The sequence below is a fragment of the Anas acuta genome, chromosome 5 (assembly GCF_963932015.1).
Source record: "Anas acuta chromosome 5, bAnaAcu1.1, whole genome shotgun sequence".
In the NCBI taxonomy this organism is placed as follows: Eukaryota; Metazoa; Chordata; class Aves; order Anseriformes; family Anatidae; genus Anas; species Anas acuta.
In genome coordinates, this window is record NC_088983.1 from 61,742,631 (window position 1) to 61,761,493 (window position 18,863).

The 18,863-nt window shown below is 40.4% G+C and overlaps 1 protein-coding gene and 1 long non-coding RNA gene across 8 annotated transcripts in view; both read left to right on the plus strand.

Annotated features, from left to right (window-relative positions):
* Positions 1-18,863, plus strand: part of TUB (TUB bipartite transcription factor) — a 116,934-nt gene that overhangs the window by 18,939 nt on the left and 79,132 nt on the right. The gene's annotated exons all lie outside the window — the stretch shown is intronic.
* On the plus strand, positions 1,643-8,034 carry LOC137857966 (uncharacterized). Its single transcript, XR_011097439.1, has 4 exons — positions 1,643-1,924; positions 3,409-3,492; positions 4,255-4,414; positions 4,617-8,034. It is a non-coding gene; the product is annotated as an uncharacterized lncRNA (long non-coding RNA).

Here is an 18,863-nt window from a genome sequence, read left to right on the forward strand (position 1 = left end):
AAAGTGTAATCATAAACTCACAATTTCCATCCCCTCGTTAAATTGACACAGATGGAGTCTATTACTTGTTGTCTCAATTTCTACCTGATATAAAATCAATGCAGAATTATGACCACCAATTAGCCAATCAATAGAGACCTTTTGTTGGGTATTGTAAGAAAGAAGAAATGCTTGTTCTCATTTTTTTTCCTCCATTCAGAGAAACAAGTAATCTTTTCGAGATCCTATCAAGATAATTATTTGGTAGCTGCATAAGATTCTTAGAAAGGGCCAGAAAACTATTTTGAAAACTGTCATCTTGCTGCTTTCCCCACCTTCTTCTGTATGTACATCCATATATGTTTGACTATTTGAAGTCTTGATCTGAGTGGGAAGGGCAGGATGAATGGATACCTACGGTGGGTCATTAAACAGAGCAAGAGTTTAAGTGCTGTTCTCCAGCATTTTCCCCAAACAGCTTATGTGCATCATACCACAACACAGCTTCTGTACTCAGAGCATGAAGATGATGCCAAGTGATGGCTTTTGTGGTTGTAAAGAGAGTGTTCTAGCCTTCAATGGGTACTATCTTTCTTAACTTTTTTTATTTCTATCTCCGTCCCTTCCCCACCCCTGTTCTGGAGTTTGAATTTCTCAAAAAAAAAATAATAAATGTGTGTTCCATGATTCAGCCTGAAAGAGTTTTGTAACTTGGTCAGAGTAATACAAAAGCAGAGTTGCAGCCATACAGAACACATGAACCAAATCCAATAGTTGTTTTTGTGTTGCTGCTTACCCTTGAGCAATTTTATCTGATTTATCATCTGTTTAGACTACCGAAGAGTCAGACAAATTCATCCGATGGGAAATCAGACTCCTTTTCCTTGGTGGGTGATACCAGATGAGTGTACGTTATGGTCTCAAAATAACATTATTCAAAGGAAGTTGCCGATGCTGTTTCCCATCCATGTATCAAAAGGTCTGTGCTACGTTGACATCAGAAAGGTACCGTGGCCCACTTTCATACATGCTTTACCTGTGGCTATTCCTGTTTGTATTATAACTCTAGGGTTATAATAATGCCGTGTCTGAAGCAGAACGTTAGTGCGCTATGCTGCATACAGACACGGGAAAAGGAGGAATTTTCCAAAGAAGGGATACAAGCAGCTTATCTGGACCAAAAAAGACAAGTCTGTAACAGAAGATCACCACCTGTAGGCTATTTGTGGGGCTGGCCTGTGGCTCGATTATTACGAGAGGAGACAGGGGCAAAGGGAGCATCTTCTCTGATTTGATAGTAATGAGAATTTTACAAATTCAACAGTAAGTTCCTTTTTTTTTTCTTTTCTCTTTTTTTCTTGGCTATAAAACCCATGTGCGTTAGCCATTTGCTATTTGATAGAAGCAGGAGTTGAAGCTTTATTTATGCTCAAACCAGGGTATCAAAACAGAGTCCTCAATTTCCGAGACAGGCGGTGTCACCAGGCACATAATTGACATAGGCTTCAAGGGTGTAGCAAGCAAAGATGTAGGCCTAGCTCACCACAGCAATTAAATGAGTCCTAACTCAGTAGACCCTAAGGCATGTGATTTAAGATGTTTCTAAATTAGGATCAAAAGACGTAAAATGCCTAAATGTTATTGATCTTGATTAAGCAAACAACAGTTAATTTTCTAGTATATTGCAACTCTGGTTTCATTATTTTCTAGATAAATGGCAACGTACAGCAGCTGGGCTACCTTCACGTGTTCTGCGGTAACACAGATAATTACTGCAGGGCTAATCCGTAATCAAATGCTGCTAGAGCTGACTGTGCTTCATCTTGTTCCTTAAACTAGTCACAGCTGAACTAGCCAAGGCTCGTATTGGCTATTTTTTAGGATGCAGCTGACTAATTCAGTCTTTCTTTAGATCAAGAGGTGGACAAATATGAAAATCTACTTTGTAAGTGATTGTTTGTTTTACATTTATCTTCTCTGGAATAAAACTGTTTGATCTGGGTTATGATGTGGATGCAGTCCCTTTGTATCAAGGTATTTCTGTACCTAAGATGTTCAAGAAGGACTTGAAACTTCAACAGTATGGTAATGCTGCATGCAGATGCTTCAGTGTGGAAATTGGATGTTAGAAGTCAGTAGCAAATGGTATGTTCTTGTCCAACATTGGCTGGAAGTACTGGAGAAGCAGCCCTTTCCAGAAAAGCTGGAACATCTTATTTTTGAAAAATGTTAAAGTCTGAGACTTGGGCATTTCAATTGTGAATTGAAACACTGCAGTGCTCCCCCCCCCCCCCCCCCATTTTTTTTTTTTTAAAGATCATGAGTCTATGGTGAAAAGTTGTCTCAACCAGACTTCAGTTTTCTTTGTCTATCTTCTCAGCAATAGACCCATGAGTTACTTTTTTTTTTTTTTTTCATAAAGTTTTCTAATTTATTCTCTTAAAAATCCCAAATCACCAAATATCTTCAGATACCAGAACCAAATTTCAGCATTAGAGATTGACCTGAAGATTAACCCAACGTTACTAGCTCAAGAAGTTATAGTTTCTTTCATTTTGCTGTTTCTTTTGGGATACTAATATAAACTAGGTTATGAGTTTTATTTTCAGACTGATTGATCAGTCAAAGATTTTGCAAAAATACACTTTTGTAATGTTACTCCTGTCTCAAAAGATTTGAAATTATGCCCTTAGCTCAGATTTCAGTACATAGTGATACTTCTATGTTATGTTCTGTAAGCATCAGTGGTGTTTCTCTTTACATTTAGGGTGCAACTCTATTTACTTACAGTAATTTCTTTTCCAGTTAGTCTATGCCAAATAGGGTAATTGGAAATCTTCCTTCCCCCTTCAGCCTGAAAATGTTTTCATTAGAACTAATGTCTGCTCTGGTGAGATTGTTATCCCAAAGATGTTCAGAAGTACTGATCTGGTCAGGGCAAGTATTGCTAATTACAACCTTCATGTCCTCAATAAACAGAACTAGCACTATCTCTGGTGCTGTGAGGGGAGAAGTTAATTTCAAATACAGATCTAGCTGGAGTAAGAGTATGAGCATGGAGCTGTGCCGTTGCTTTGATTTATAGCATCTTTGTCCCTGGGTTATTTCCCTTTCCTTTTCGGTCTAGTTGCCTTACATTCTGTGTAACCAGATGCAGCGTGTGAAATCATGTCATTTAGGTGCTGCCCTGTTTCTCGGGGTCTTCACGATGGTCTAGGTCACTGCAGAAGGTAAGAAACTGTACAAATAACATCTTACCGTTCCCAATTTCTGCATAAAGTTTCTCTGTGAACTGCTTAGTCAGCAGGAAAAAGAATGCTTTACCAAACACCCAAAATACACACGCACAAAGGAAGCCAAGCATGCGTGAAGGAGGAAAGGAAACCGTATCCCTGATGGAAACAGCAGATGAAATATGTTTTTTTTTAGGCAGATGGGACTTAAGCTGGCCATATAATTTTAACTACTTCTGAAGGACCTTGGGAACTTCAATGCCCAGAAAGAAACTGAAAGGTGTGATATGTAACATTAATGACTGAAGTGGAACAGTTTTTTTTTTTTCTTGGTAATTCATTATTAGTGTTTTAAAGGCTGTAGAAGGCAGGGCTTGTTTTGGTTTTCTCTTTTTTAAGTTGGGGAATTTTAGAGCATGGAAAACAATAGGTTTCCCATTCCATGAGCAAGCTGTTTGGGATTCTCAGGGTGTTGCTTTTAGCTCATTAGATTGAATCCTGCTGGAGTGATAGATGCTGCAGCCACCATTCAGTGCTGGCAATCTGGTGTGTCTCCATGCTTAATTAGTCAGTGAAATTAGTCAGCTTGAAAGGCAGCACTTGCCTTGACAGAGGCATTGGATGTAGCGTGTTGGGTTTTCATGTGGTGAATTTTTGGGTCCCGGGGGATGACAGTCAGCTGGGGCACGAAGCAAAGGGGACAGAAGAAGGAGCATGGCTGAGAGGTGCGGGAAATGCCTTGCAGAAAAGAGCAAACAGGATCTGGGTCTGTTGGCACGAGCTTACAAACCACAGGGCACCATTTCAAGAGCTTATAGGAGCTGGGTAAATTGAACTCTGGCCTGCTTGCTGAGCAGCTGCCTGCCTGCCTGCCCTCAGAAGCGATGAGGTATCACTATGGGTATGTAGGGAGATGACTTTTAAATATGCCCAGCAGACTTTTTGGGCCTTTGCTGGTGGTAGGCTGCGTGGGAAACACATGTAAATTGTGCCCCAGAGTAAGCCACAACTCACACCCACCCGCTCCTTGGCTCTTCTTCAGGAAAGACGGATCTGTCCCGTTTTCTGCGAGCTGAGTGTCAGTTCTGGTGACAAGAAGCTATGTAAGTTTGCTCTCATGGCTGATGAGGCAAATAGCATTCAGGCTGCATCGGAAAGAGCATGCCCAAGCAGATCAGGGAGGCTGCGATCTCCATCTACTGGTAAGACAGCACCCACACTGCTGGATCCAGTCTGGGGCTGACCAATTTGTGAGGGATGTCCAGGCACTGGAGGGGTGACTGGGAGAAGGCTTCAGTCTTGGCATAACCGAGAGGAGCAGCCTTGAAGAACATTTAAATTGCTATTTCTTTTTAAAATAAAAATCATCTCACACTTAACTATTCCTATGCTTTTTCCTAACAGAAAAGAGTGAATTTTCCCCTCGCTCTGGTGCCGAAGGCATTTAGCTTCGTTCCTGTTTACCACTTGAGGGATGAGTGGTTACTGGTATTCACTCGTGCTTCTTGGCTTTGGGATTGCTCACTGCTGCCATAACACGAGACCGGTGTTTTGAGCCACTGAGGGCCAGGGGCTGCTCTCCTTGTTCTCTGCAGCTAGGGTCACTTCTCTGCTCATGTCTGAAAAATATTTGGGCAAGCCTCTACTTCTAAATGAGGTATTTCCTCATTTTTTTTTCCCTAGAAGGCTTTGCAACTGTGTGTTACAGAAATGCTAATCTACCATAAAGACCTCTTTCCTATAGTATCTGATAAAAAAAAAAAAAAAGTGCTGCTTTGCTCACTCAGCTAAAGTCCGTGCAGGGCTGCAACTCTTCATGGTGGTGCAAAGGGACAAAAGCGATAGAAGAAACCTCTACAAAAGCTGTAGACACATCATGCTATGTTTTAGAGTGTTCACGAATTTATCTTGCTGTCATCTAATAAAAAATCAGGATTGCTTTTTAGGCTTGAGGTTGTGAAGAGAAAGCAAGCACTTCAGAAATCTATTAATAATTGGAAATAACTTTTCTAGTTGAAGTTTTTCTTTTACTGCAAGGTGCAAGACTTGCTAATGGCAGGTAAGTACCTTTATCAGAGAGGGATGCAAAGACTTCTGTGGGGTAGCTACACCATAATGTACTCAACGATAAATTCCCCTCTGCCTCCAGAATAAGGGATGACATCTCAGGGATAGGAGCGAGCAGCCTAGCTTCTAAAAAGGGCGAAACATCGCCATCTTGAGGTTGCTTTTCTGTATGGTGTCTAAATGTGATGAGAAAAGTATTCAGCTACAAGTAATTAAAAAGAAAACATCTTCAGTTCTGCTTGAAAGGCTCTGATGGGACACAGAGATAAAGCTCGTGCAACAGACAGCTTGATTTTCGTGAGATGTGCCCTTTTCATCATTTTTTAAAGAAAAAAAGTATTTATCATGTTGCAGAATCCTATTAAAATATGAAGTACTCTTTTGTTAAATAACAATAAAAGGGAAAAAGTCCAAGGTATTTTAACCGTAGTTATTAATTTTAAGAAGTCCTAATGATCCAAGATCTGGGTGGATCAATTTGATGTTGAATTTTAGCCCTCAAAATGCTCATGATTTCAGCACGGTGTGTGTGGGGTTGAAGTCCAACAGAATTGCAGAGACAAAGGAGAAATTCCCCAGCGCTTCTCAGGCAGGCTTTTTAGTGCTTGCTTGTGTATAAAAATTAAAGATTATCTGGGAGCAATTTAATTAACTTTCTCTTACGTAGTTGACCTAATCATTGAATTTCTGATTAACTTTGAACCTGCTGCTGAGTGTCTGTGTTTTTTAGCTTCTTTGTCCAAGAAACAGTTGTCAGGCTACCTGAAATGTATAAACGACTCCAAGGATCCAAGGATAAGGTGAAATATGCTCAGAGAATAACTTTGCTGTGTAGATGCTAGTAAAGGTAATCGGCAGGCCCCTGAGCACTGCGTACGTGCCACCTGAACACCTCTCAGTATCACCTCTGCTGTGATTGTGAAGGGCGCTCGTGTTACAGGGTACATCCTCACTTGTAGAGGGAATCCGAATTTTGCAGTTAGGATCATGGGCATACTTTGTATTACGTTAATTTTCCTTCTTATGGGCTAATTTACAGAGATAGTATCTGAGCTCTGAGATGAAGTGTATGGAAAGAACTGATGGAAATCCAGAAATTATAGGATTTAGGATTCCATCATTAGGATTTAATAATGGAGTAGCTTTTATTTCCTTTGTTCTTTGTCCCTCAGAGTAGTACATGTTAACTAAACTGATTTCATTCTTTTTAAAATGAGGACTGAATTTCTTCAATATCCCACTTAGTACCTCTTTTTTGTGGGTTTTGTCATTGTTGCTGTTTTTTATACATAGGGCAAAAGATGCTCAAAATAGAATGCTTTCATGAGTCCTGGTTTCTATAGGCTTAGGGTTGTTTCAGGTCAGGGCAAAGGTCTGGCTAGTCCACTAATTTTTCGAACAGCAGTTGCAAAGGGAATAGTTGAAGAAGCAGCCAAGAATATTTCACCACCCATTTTTCTACTCAGATATTCAGTTACGGCAAGTCCAATACTAAAATATGGACATATTTAGGTATTTATCAATGTTCATATACACAACCATGCCAAGAAACAACCTCCTGGCAGGTAATTCAAAGAAAAATGTTTTTACTGAATTGGAGGCATTAGCACAAAAAAAAAAAAAACTCATCCTAATAACTGCAACTGTTACAAGCTGACTAGAGGAGATGATAAACCCTTAAAACGGGATCAAACTTGACAAGAAAACAATGGTTTGTTTCTTTTCCACTGGCATTGCTGGTCAGGTGCTAGCTGTGACACCTGGCATTTGCTATATGGCAGGCGACTGTACACTTGCATTTCCACCTCCCAGCAGCAAATTGCTGGCCGGGCCATAAAGCTGAGCGGTTCTGGGGAGCAGTGAAAGTTGCCCATGGTCCATGGTGGAGCTCTTGTTGCTTCCAAGTATATTATGTGAGTGCCTGGAAACAGAATGGAGCTGCTTCAGAGTGAGGGAGATGTCTTTTGAGCGTTTCACCCCAGATGTGACGACAGCTGGGTGGCTGTTTGTCTTAGATGTATAACGAAGATTACAGCCAAGTCTGTGCAGATGGGACTAGGTTTTCCCTTCTAGCACTCTTCTTGCTCCTAGAAACCAGAATGAAGCAGAACTGGCTTGTGGGAATGAAGAAACAGAAATATCTTGCCATTTGTAAGAACATAGACTAAACAAAAAGATCATGGCCCTTAGGTTACATCCATGTTCTTACTTTGCTTTCAGAGGAAGCTGTGAGGCTGTAACTGTTCCTGGACTGGACCCTTTAGATGGCAAATATTGTGATTTAGTGCTAAACTGTGGCATTAGCATCTCTAAGAGTTTGCACATTACCAGTGAGGGTTTTTCAGAAACCTGAAAGTAGAAAATTGCGATACTTCTTGTTCCATGACTGTCAAACATTTCAGTTTTATGGGTTTCCAGCTTTCCTCTATAAACCCGGCAGCAGGAAAGTGCATCTTCTTAACCAAAAGCCCTTTAAGAACAGAGTATCCTGAGAATCTGGATATGTTGTTAACAGTGCTTGTGACTTTTGAGCTTCCTCTTTACCCTTCAGAAGAAGCAAAGCATACTCCTCATGTATCAGACCAGCTCTACTCCAGCCAGAGCTGACTGCACTCTTAAATGTGTCTTCTGGTCAGCGCAAAGATTTTGGGGATCTTAAGGGACTGCACCAAGGATCAGAGATCCAGCTCAAGCCTGTGCTCTGCAGCAGACTTCAGGGCTGCCTTGGTCAAGTCCTTTACATGTTTGGCCTAGGCTCAGTAGGGAACAATGAAAATGTGCCAGTTTTGCCCTGAGAAAAATGTTGTTAATGGGTAATGAGGTGATTTTTGTTGTTGTTCCACAGTAACCAAAGCCATTTTGATACCTCAGCAGCTTGTGCCTTGGTATGAGACTCCTGTTTCTTGCTTCTGGTAAGCCAGGTAGTGCCAAGCTTTTCCTTTGCATCTGGAAAGCTGTCCGGTGTGGGGGTGTCTTCCTCCTGGTGGAAGCTGGATGGAAACACAGCTTGCTCACACGAGTGAGAAGTGGCTTGTGAGAGCACCAGTTGTGCAACAAAGGCAGGGGAGGGGGGGGAGCTGAGTGTGCAGTGCTATTGATTCTCTTTCCAAGCCACTGGTTTTGCATTTTCTGCTTTTTCCTGCCAAATTATAGATCAAAGTGCAGCCCTGAATGTGCATGTTAGGAAAAAAAAACCACTCAGATAACTTCCAGTTAATTATGTTACAGCCCATTATTGCGTTAAGACGTAATGGTTGATTTCATCAGAGTTAATTGTTGCATTTTTAATGTCACTATCAAAGCGAAGTATCCTAGCCAGAAGAAGCAGCACATCTTCTGTTATGCAGCGGCTCACGTGTTACTACATGCCAGAGATCAAGACTTGGCTGTCTTTCTGAAAGACAGATTTGATTTTAACAACAAATGATTGGGTTTGGTGCAGCAATTACTGGGTGATACTCCGGGGTCTCCAGGCAGGAGGTCAGAAAGGATCTTGACAGGCAACGTGTCTGGTTGTGGTGAAGCTTAGATACCTGCGTTATTGTTTTTGTTGTTTTGTTTTTAATAATTATATATATTTTTAAGAGAATCCTCTTAGCTGCACTGATGCACTATTAAACAGTTGGGCAAGTGGCTTCTGAATCTTTCCATGGGTACAGAATTTCCTTGATTTTGTGTTCCCAGGTGATGCGTTGTGGCTGCTTCATTTTTAGACAGTCCCTTGTCTGTGAGCAGGAGATAGACTCTCTGAAATGGATGGCTTGTACCAAAAGCTGTCTCTGGCACATAACATGGAATATGCAGTGGTTAGCTTCTTTGCATCAGCATGGTTTTTTTGGATTTTTTTTTTTTAAGTAGAAATGAGTGTGTGTAATTTATGCAAGTCAGATTATTATATTAAAATCTATTGGACTTATTTTAGAATTATATTTTGCATTGCTGACTCTACAAAAGAGACAAACCTAGACGTTGTTATAGCTGACTGTACTACTGCTTCAGACTCTTTATAGGGAGGGGAAGAGATCCTAAATATGATTTAGGAGCTACTTAAACTTGTATAGGAAAGCTGCTCTTAGGGAAGGCTGTGATAAGAGAGCTGCTTAAGGCTAAAATTAGTTGCTTTCATCTCAGTAAAGGCTGGGGTTTGCTCTCCTAATGGCTTTTAGTGCCCGTTGTCTACTCATGGTCTTCCTTGAAATAGTTGCAACCTACAGATCTGAAAATAGGGAAAGAAATACAAAGCTGCCAGCAACATACAGCACCTGTGGGGTGGGATACTACTGAGCCTTGCACATCCTTCCTGCAGGCCTGCGTGCTTGCTGCACTGCTCACTTCAGATGAAACCGAGCACCAGACAGGGTGTTTTGATGTCATTCCTTTGGAAGAAGGCTGAAGCATGGTTTTCTGCGGCATTGGGGCGGCTGTTCAAATGGTGTGCTGGCTTGTAGCCTGATCTGATGTCTGTGCAGAGCCCCAAGCGTCAGCAGAGCAGAGCCGAGAGCGGCTGTGCCTGGATGGGTTATCTCAGAAGTTTAGTACCAGCTGCAGGGAGGCAAAGTTGTCTCCTCTTGGCAAGCCAGGAAGCCTGTAAGTACCTTTCAGATTAGGAGGCAGCAGCAGAGCAACGAACAATGTCTGTGACTGGCAGCAATTGTCGTCATCCCAATCAGCCCTGACCTAACTGGCTGTACATTTTGCAGCATCTATTTGCATTCGGCGGCTCTCCTCCATCCGGGTGTCGTTCGTTACTGAGACCGTTCTGCCAGCAGCTCCGCGATGCCTGGGGATGCCAGCGCAAGAAGGAAAGTGACATTTTGAGAAGGATGTCAGTTCTTCTTCAACACTGCAAAACATCCACCCATCTGTCACAAATGCTTGTCTTCTTTCCCGGCACTCCAGCACCTCCATATCACTCATTCACAGCGTACAGCTCAGCACAAGGGAATTTATCAAATTAGTGTTATCAATCATATGCCAGTTCACATTACTTGCAGGCGCCAGAACCACCTTCTTTTTGCCCCTCACCATCAGATTTGGGCTTTTATTTTAAGCTTATCCTAGAGAGAAGAGCTGGAGAAAACAAGCGGGGAGGCAGTACTGAAGTGTCTTTGGAAGACCAAGCTGGCTCGCAGACAAATTGGATGTCTGTATCCTGAAGGAAATCTGTTGTCTGATCACAGCATCAAAGGTGGAACTCTTAAAGCTACACACAGTCGACTGTGCCCCGAATCCTTCTTCTCCGTTTTGTTTGAAACTGTCTGGTAGCTTTATTTATTCATTTTGTAGCATAGACGATGATGATTCTTTACAGGAGAAGAGGCACTGTGACCCACGTAGGTAGCTTTCATGCTAATACCAAGACAAATAATCCTCACGCTGTTGATTTGGGAAATCATGTGCAGCCCCAAGTCCCAGGTAAAACATCAGATGTGGTTTTACTTAACATCCTGGGGGCTGATCTATGACAACAGAGTCGCTCTGCGAAGCAGCCAGATAACCATGAAACCACAGAAATATGTTCTGTGACTGTAATGAAGTGTCAGGTGCAGGGTAATTAATAACATGCTGCAAAGTTCCTGCTGTGTGAAAATACAGCAGTGGGTATGCCTACGTTACCAGAAATACTTTCAGTTCAGATTGACTTAAAATTTCAGTTCATTAAACTGTCAGGAACTCACAACTATAAAGAGGGGAAAACATTGATTAGTAGCCGCAGAAGTTGCAGGCCTGTTTACACGAAGCTGGATTCAACTCTGTGAACAGGAGTTGGCTGTAAATAATAGGCTTGTTTTTAAAATGTGTAAGTATTACTACCACATCCATCCTTTTATAGAGCTCAGAGGTCCAAGTCACAACATTGCCCCAAGCCACGTTAGAAAATGAGTATTAGAGCACCATTAAACATGTGAGCCTGAAGTAGAGTAAATCCCAGTGAAAATCCAATCCAGTTTAATGTAGAATTTTACACGTTTTGTATACAAATTGGTATTTGTAGAGTTACCTGGATTAATTTTGTTGTTATGCTGTTTAAGAAAAACTTAATAAACAGATATAAAGCATACATGCTGCACACACTCAGTGTGAAGATCAGGTAATTTGACGTTTCACCTGTGAATTGTTTAATTTTCTCAGATGTTTCTGCTGATGTCTTGCATTTATGTCCTTATTGTCATCTTCAGAAATGTCTCATTCTTTGAGGCAAGAATTTGATTTCTTTTATCAGGCATTTATATGAAGTGACTTTATACGAGTCTTGGATATCTGTGTTACTGCTGAGTTAGAAACCAGCCTTAACAATGCTGGAGAAAATTAATTCTCCTTGTGTCTCTCTCAGTCACCTTGAACGCCAACTTCCAAAAGAGAGAGAGCATTTGTTGCTCTGAGAGCTCTGCTGGTTTGTCACTGAGATAAGATGAAATCTCAGACTGGTGAAGCACGCACAAGGCTTATCAGGCAGTTCAGTGGATGCACTTTAGGTTTGGAGGGCTATGAAAGATGCGACTGAATCAGGAACTTTTATGTTTAAGTATTTGCAAACTTACAGGTGAGCAGGGAAAAGTGCTTGAAATTCCAAACCAGCTCTAAAGAGACTTTTTTCATGCAACTTATTAAAGTAGCTGTGTTTGGTTGTGTTTTGTTTTCATAAAAAAAAAAAGTCACTGGACGTTATCTGGCACCTCTTTGAGAAGAGACAAAACTGAAATGCAGTCTGTTAATGAAGAAATGATTGACGTAGCATGCTTTCAGTCACTGATGGTAAAAATGCTTTAAAGCTGATGATTTTAAATGAAGCTCTTAATGTGTTTGACTATGGAAGATGACTATGGGTCCTATTTGCTGCTAGGACAACAGAATACTACAGGCTCCCTGAGGCAGGGCTACCATGAGGGTGTCTCCATACGACACAGTGATGAGCTGGTTAGAGACTAATTTAGTACTGAAGAAACTAACTTGGATATTTTTATATGGGATAGTGGTGGTCATGATTTTGCTATCTGGACTCCTTTGTCTTGATGAACAACGTTGTTTTAGTCTGTAGGACCCCATGGTACAGAACCAATGCTGTTTTGGCAGCTTGTTTGCCTAAGCACTCTGGAATGACATTCGGCTTGCCTGGAGTTTATGACTAGGGAAGTTTCCAGACGAATACAGGAAAAAACAAGGATGGGTCTAAATTTGTTTTGTTCCCAGATTGTTGGCATGAAAACTTTGAAAAGGGGAAGTTTTCTTGCCTTTCTCCATCATTGGTGTTGCAACTGCCAGAAAGTTCTGCAATTCCTTCTCTTTGTGAGGACACCTCCATCAACCACCACAGTCACCATCTGTTACTAAACTGTAAGCTTTGGGGCTCTACCTTTCTTATAGCTGGCCATCAGGCCTATGCTTTGCAAGAAGGGTAGAAGAGATTCAGCCCAATTGCTCTGCGAAGAGAGGATTTTCCCACTGTATCCCATAGACACGAACAGGACATAGAAGATACTTTTTCTTGCTCCTGTAGAATAAATTCTGCTGGCTGAAAAAATAGATTTTATCTCAAACCTCTTTCAGCCAGACCAGCAGGGGACACTGAGACTGGCTTCAAAATTCAGTCTGGCTTGCCTAGAGGTTTATTACTGGGACGATGGCCCAGCTGGACTGCAAAGGTGGGCAGGCTGTGTGGGAGCTAATCAATACGTGGGGTCAGTGGGAGTCACTGCATGCCATGCAGTGCCATGTCCAAATTGTGTGGTCAGCTCACGCTGTGATGGGTGTTGAGCTGTTTCCATGCATAAGCCTGGTCTCTTCTTAGTTATAACTGTGGATTTAAAATTTAGAATGAATTACCAGGCTGTGTTGTAGCCTGAGGCCAATTACCAGCTGTTTGGAATTCAAAGCCTGTCTGTGCCTTAAATTGTCTTTCTACCAAAAAAAAATATTATATATTTAAAAAAAATATATATATATATATCTGGTATTGTAATCAGCATAGCTAAATTACAGTCAGATTGTGAAAATAGTTGCATTCAGAATTTGCTTCTGCTATTGTGGCAATAGGACTGTTAGCAAACTGTCAATCACATCCTATTTATTTCAAAAAGAAGTGTGATGACAGCTCTTCTGTAATGGAAACTCCATTATCCACCACCTGAAAATATTACCTAAATGATACTATTTCTTTCAAATGTCCTGAATCCTTTTATACATCTCGTCTGTTTTCAGCTGATTTGAAAATGGTTTCCTTTGACTAAACTGTAACAAGAAATTTCTAGTAGTCTCTGCTAGCAATGCGTACTTAGTTTTGATGTGGAGAATCGGATGAGGCCCTCACACTGCCTGAGAATATCCTTAAAGATAAAAAATATGACTTGTGTCAGGTTACTGAATGGACCTTTTAATGAACTGAGGGAAAAGCTTGGAGTGAGAAACAGCGAGAGATTGTGGGGGGTGTTGTTAAGTGTAAAGCTGATGGCTTGGGGAAGTGGCAGTGGGCCCTCTGTCGTCTGGCCTTTCTCAGCCATTTAACCACTTTATTTTTGGCACTGGAAGCAGTATTGACATTCTTTCACTTTTTGGGAAGGCGGATGGGGAAGGCAGTCAGTCTCATCTCTTTGTCCTGCTCGGTACCCAAATGGACCAAGGTGTTTTGATACCCTGTAACAGCGATATAGAAGGAAAAGATCTTGTACTCAGAACCCAGACACAATGCCTGGACATGGAAAAATAGTTGTTACAAATAAACTTGAAGCCTGCTCTCCGGTCCTGTTTGATAGAATTGGAAGACTGACATTGTAGGACTTCAGTAAGTCTGAAGGCTGATAAATGACTTCCTCTAATTTTCCCTTTCCAGTTGATCTGGAAGTAAGATGGAAATCATTGTTCAAAGTAGGGGTTTGTTTCAGATCCCTCATGTGCATCTAAAGGTATTTAAGGAATATTTTCAAATAAAAATAAGTTTTAAATTGGGGCTTTGGAGGTAGGATGGCACTTTGAGAACTTTGAGAATTTATTCCTGCTTAAATAACTTGCTACCCCAAAAACTAAACGTACAACTTAATTTGATAATGGCATCTCTCGGTTGAGTACTAAAGGAACATTTTAAAAGCCCTAATCTGCTTTTTTAATTTACTGGTGACCAACCTATGATTAAGGGTTAAAAGAAATTCATCTGAAGCTTCAAGCAAGATGGAGTCAATGAAGGTAAGTGAGTCGGGAATGCTGTCACAGACGGAAGGGTCTGTATCAGTGAAAGAGGAGTGGGAAAAGAGATCCAGCTAGGCTGGACAAGGGGAAGGTGTAGCATGGGGATAAAGAGCTTTATGTGCTTATTCAGAAAGCGCTATGTGAGAAGCTCTCTACAGACAATGTGGAACTGGAAGAACTGCACTGGAGAGATAAGCAAATAGCAAGGATGAGGTTGAATGTGGTTATTAAGAAGTATCTGTAAAGAAGTTGATTTGGCTACTATCAGTTTAAACGTGGTGATTAAAGTTAATGGAAAGGCTAATGGGACTGGGAAAAAGAAAGGAGGAGAATGAGACTAAATTTATTGAGTCCTGTTTCTGTTCAAGTTAAAATCTTGTTACTAATCTATTATCCTTTTTTGCATAAGCTGGACGATAATGGAAATTCATGACTCTCTTGTTTATATATTTTTGTTATTAATGAAAAAAACTAATATTTTTTAATGTCTACCTGAAACAGATGTATGTAAGAAAAGACAGATAAAACTATTTAGTCTTTTCTGGATTCAGAAGATCTGTTCCTATTCGGTTTCTTCACATCTCTCCTAAGTTGTCTCTATTTTTCCAAGTGTATTAAAATTGTTTTCTATAAATACTCTTCATCTGGTTCTGGTGACAGCTCTTAGCGTTTTCTAAAACATGACCTTAACTAAGTAATCCCAAAGCAATCTTAAATACATTAGGTGAGAATGTTTTGATTCAAAGAAACGAGGCAAATGCATAAGCCTCCTATAGAAACACAGAGCTGCAGGTTTTTTTAAACCTCCTGTTGGAAATGTTTACATTTCTGCTTGTGCTGCTTTTATTTTTGCTTAACCTACTTGTTCGATGTTTGTTGTAGCAAGCAGTTGCACTGGCGCCAAGAAAATGGAGCCAGCAAAGCAGGAAAACTGGGTGGCCCAGGGCTGCGAACGCGTGGCTGTCCGGCCCAAACCTCTGCCTTCACCGGTCAGGCTCAGTGGCCAGAGGTGATGGAGAAAGCAAAGCTGACCACGGCTGAAGCCATCTCTACAATGTCTGAGCTTTCAGATACAGCCAAGGTCACCGGAGACTTTCGTGTGCTACTGAGATGTTTTCTGTTTTTACTGAACACCTAATATACGTGTTGTAGTTCCGTGTCAATGCCAGTTAATTAATTGCAGATTAACTTGTTTTACCTAAGACAGTGGCAAATGCTGTGTCTGGACACCCCCCAGGCTATTGCTCCAAGACAAGGTAGTATGTATGTGCCTAGAAACCAGCTGCAGATGCTACTCCAGACATAGGTGTGATGGACATCTGCCCACCTGGTGACAATCCACGGGTGTTTAACCCATAACTTAGGGTATTCCTAGCACTGCTACAATCATCTTGAGTAGAGCCATGTTAAGAGATCTTTCGTTCATCCTACCAGGAAACTTGGAGAGGTTTGATTGTGCTCAGTTCGAAATGCAATATTGTTAAAAGAAGTTAGTGGAATAGTAGAATTTCTGGCTGCTGGGTTGCAAAATGCAAAGTCTACCAACACTGAACTACTGCAAGGGAAAGTTTTATCTAATCCATGCTGTACTTGGGAAAATCAAGCTGTATAGTTTCTATAATTTTATTCATCTAAGAATATAGCAAAATGGTGCTGCGCTGTAGAGCAGGAAGAAGTCTTTTTTCTGTATATGCTTCGTTTACGCAGCTTCAGGCAATATCTAAAAATGTAGCTTCTAGAGGTTTAGAAGGTAGGACAATAATGGGAATTTAGCCTGGAAGTTATTATTTCTGCTTTATTTTTCCACTATGTAGATTTCAGAAAAATAATTGAGATATTCAATAATTGGCTGATCTGACCTTTTATTCTTGAGTTTTATTCTTGCCTGTAATTATTAGAACAAACTATAATCCTCCTGCTGAAATAGTGACTGTGCAGAGAATAAAAGCTCTTTAAAGAATATCCAAATTTACAGATCACTATCAGCTGAATTATAACCAAAGGGTGTAAACACTTATTTTCATTGTTATAATTTGCAAGAATTAGCACCCTTAAAAAAAAAAAATGTTAATTACTTAATCTATGGGGAATCCTTTAAAAGAAAGTGTATAAAGAAAACCACAGAAGATTCCCAATAATTATTTCTGATTTGTCTCCTTGCGAACCAGTAATAGCCAGTAGCACCATACAGGAATACACGCAAAATTACCGTCAAAAGCCTGTCTCATTTTTCAAGATGCTTCATTTGGTTTTCTTTCTGTCAGTATGCTATCTCCAAAACCTACCAAGCTTTTGGAGTTAAAGGCATATTTTGGTTGATATTCAGGTTTTTCAAAATACTGTACGAAAACATTCAGTATTAACTGTGGCCAATGACATTTGCTGTACAATTGTCTAGATTAGGCTCTTGCCACTTTAAAATGAAAGAGCATGAGAACAGCTTGGCAAATGATTCCTGATTTATGTATGCGTGTCAGCATTTCACAAGTACTAAAATATAGCGTTTGCTTATTTGCATGATGATGCCTGAGCTAGAAGATACCAATTTAACTACCACTGGTTTCTTGGTTCTTGGATCATGCCTCTAGATGTATTTTATGAATGTGAAATAATAGTTCTGTCATGCTGGTGCCTCTTTTGATCCACAGGCATCAGTAGACAGAAACTATTTTTTTTCCAATGTATACATTTTTGTGTGAACATTGCCTGAAATAGCACACATCTGAATTTTGTAGATACCTTTGGCAAATGGAGAAGAACTCGGCTCATTTTTGTGTCCACATTTTTGTCCTTAACTAGCAGCCCTACTTAACCAGCAGTCATGATCGCAAAGATTGCTAGGGTCAGCTTTGTAGATACCTTGCCCCAGGTGACCAGGATGTGGGGTGGGCTTCTGTTGTTTCTTTGCTTCTTACGGAACCTCTGAATATTTCTGACAACTAGGTGCTTTTGCAGAGAAAAGCAGAGCCCTTTGCAGCACTTGTGTAACACCAAGGTCATGCATGCAAGGTGAGGGAACTCCTGTTTGCTGCTTTTCCAGAAGAAACCTCGAGATTTGAAGTACTATGGTGATTTCACTCAGGCTCCAAAAATGCTTTTGTCTGTTTGGCATTCAGCCTGTTTTTCTGATGTGCCATCTGATGGTGCTTCATTGGGCAAAGGGCGTGTTGAAGGATGTGCAATTAAAACACATCACAGAAATATTTATTCAGTGGGCTTAAACCAAGACAGACTTTAAAAAAAAAAATTACATCAGCTGGGAGCTGAAGTGTTATGAGAGCTGGTACACGGTACACCTTTCTGTCTGAGGGAAAGGGCAATATCATGAACACCAAAACAGTCTGAATTTCAAACAACTCTGACTTCAGTTCAATGAACCACATGTTTAAAGGCTTTAAAAAAATGTATGATAGAACAAATTCTTTTGGGGGTTCCTTATTTAGAGCTAATTAGGCTACCTTGACCTGCAAGAAAATTAAATGAAGCATTGCTGGGAATGGAGAAAGTATTTTTATTTTAATTGTCTTGAGGGACAGTTTTTGCATGACAATCTTCTATAACATTGATCTTGCTGAACATATTCTTTTTATTAGGTGTGTATCATTTTAATTTGCTAAATAGATTACTGTATCTCTAGAAGGTAATCAGGCCACTTAATTCACTTTTATAGCTGTGGTAGATTTGGGGAGGAGGGGGGAAAAACTTGCAAGCAACCCTTAGATCTTCTGTGCCATACACTTTTTCTTTTGCTCCTGTTCCTTTTTGCAGCCTGGCAGTGATAAATGGGGAGCACAGAAATTAATGAAACTTGGTATTTTTGAAAGCTTTTTAGTGTCTTAAGCACCCACCTGGATTGCTTAGTGTGGCAAGAATACAAAATACTGAGCTTAAAGTAGACAGGTTTTAAAATGGACAGGCCACTGAAAAGCATTGGGGTATACAAAGAAGTGTTTGGCGCACTTGAAAAAAATAATTGCAATATTAATATGCTATTGACAGTGGTGAAAAATTTTTAGACATCTACTTGCAATGATTGATTTCCATCAGGACTTAACCCATTTTTCAAATATTAAAGCAACATTTTTTGTAGAGGGGAAAATGAGCAAATTTGGTTTGTTGTTCTTGCTGGTTTGGAGTTTTGTTTTGTTTTACAGTGAGATAGGAAGAATTCTGCACTTTGCTTTGCTATGACAGCTCTGAGAAGGGCATGAAATCAGTCTCAGATATATACATTTTTCACAGCTGTCTCTCACTGTTTTCAGGATTCAGTGAGGCCTTTGTGATACGTCAAAGATGATTTTTTTTTCTTAATCAGGCTTCCAGAGACAGATCAGAAAAAGATCTAGCATCTTTCAAATCAAATATTTCTTTTCTGTTATGACAGAGCAAAAATCTCTTGGTGTG